At 40.6% G+C, this 1,720-nt stretch overlaps 1 long non-coding RNA gene across 1 annotated transcript; it reads left to right on the top strand.

Annotated features, from left to right (window-relative positions):
- Positions 1-1,127: 1,127 nt before the first annotated feature.
- Positions 1,128-1,433, top strand: LOC149015251 (uncharacterized). The gene is made up of 2 exons (XR_016173454.1): positions 1,128-1,212; positions 1,259-1,433. It is a non-coding gene; the product is annotated as an uncharacterized LOC149015251 (long non-coding RNA).
- Positions 1,434-1,720: the final 287 nt, after the last annotated feature.

Consider the following 1,720-nt stretch of genomic DNA (forward strand, 5'->3'; position numbering starts at 1 on the left):
AAACAAATTTATCAGGGCTACATATAAACATTATGGAAGAGACCTAGCTACGTGGCATGTACATTCATTCCTTGGAGGAATGGTATTATGAAAAAACAAGAAGAGTGTTCCTGGTGGAAAGTATTGCAGATAAGAAATTTTACTAGGGGTGATGAGTGTGGTGACACAGCACCAGACTGAATCATACACGGGGTGAACAGAGAACTAAATGCACTGACACCCTATTTTATGTTTGAAAAGAGTTTCTCTCTTCTTCTCTTTGGTATAGTGGTGCTGGTGGTGGAACGTTGAATTTGAAGAGCTGAAACTTTGAAGCATGGAGGCGGGGGTCGAGTAAGGCAATTTTCTGTAACCGAGGATTGTCCATGGTCATCCCACAGAGCAAAGTAGAGAGAGAGAGAGAGAGAGAGAGAGAGAGAGAGAGAGAGAGAGAGAGAGAGAGAGAGAGAGAGCAAGCAAACACAAAGGCTGCTTCCGGAGGGTTAGGAGGAACTAGGGAACAGATTCAATTCAAGACCTGAAAACTCAGTACCAATGTAGCACTAACAGGATGCTCTATGCTCCAAGAACATGACTAGAGCACTGGTCATGCTGTTGGCTCTGAAAACCCAGGCATGGGTTTTGTTTGATTTACTGGTTCTGAAAACCTCAAGACATGACATGGGCCGAAACCCCAAGGCATTCATTGGCGGAAAGGGCCGACTTCAGTTGGAGAACCCCAAGCCAGCCATCTCAGTACATTTGCCACCCTCTGTGTTTCTTCTTTTTAACAGGTTTTCCCTTTAGGAGTAAAATGGAGAGAGAGAATGTGCATGAAGCAGAGAAAGAGAGAAAGCTGGGGATTCCACAGAGGTTGGAAGGAAGAGATGTTTGCACTTGCTGGAGGAATCGGTCGTGATGGCTAAGAAGAATTCTCAGCCAAAGGAGTTCTAGGGTTTTCATCTCATGTTACCAGATCAGGAACTCCGATCAAGCTTGTTGGAGGGAAGATGCTAGTGTATACAATGGTCTTTTTATTCTAATGTTAATCAGTTAATCCTTTGTAGAGGGGTACAGTGGTCATTTTGTCTTTAACATTACCTATTTAAACAGAAAAGGAGGCTTGTGCTTTCAAACATAAAATGGAGTGTCAACGCATTCAGTCCTCTATTTGGGGTGCCTGTGCAATTTGCTCTAAATTAATTACACCATCCAACATTTTAATGCACAAATGCCTTAAATGGACTCCAAAGTGTCTTATTTCCATCATCTCCCAAAGGCTGTTAATGAAAATCATATAACCTTCCAATGATAACACTTACCAAGTGCATTTTGCGCAAGTGAAAGATATTGCAGACATTCTTGTACAACAAAATTTGATAATGCAACCTACACTATTACTTTCAAGAAATCCTCGTGAACTTTATGTATGTTGGATGGAAAGATGAAAAGGCTAGTAATAAATCATACTTCTACCAGCACTACATTGATAGCTAAAGCTAGTTCACCACTTCCAACCCAAATGTTCAAATGGATGATTAAACAAAATACATAACCAGATCTGTAATCAGGATTTTAAATGTGTAAGATTCATTTCACTGAAACTATGGGAAGAAATGTTACAAAGCCTGACTACCTAATTCCAAAGGAGCAACCATATACCATGAAAGAACACTATTTCTTGCCAAATCATGGCCTAATCTGAGCCAAGTCATTAATGCTAGATCTCCAAATTTCAGTA

This window comes from Hakea prostrata, chromosome 5, assembly GCF_041222555.1.
Source record: "Hakea prostrata isolate BN-2017 chromosome 5, UWA_Hpros_2, whole genome shotgun sequence".
NCBI classification, from domain to species: domain Eukaryota; kingdom Viridiplantae; phylum Streptophyta; class Magnoliopsida; order Proteales; family Proteaceae; genus Hakea; species Hakea prostrata.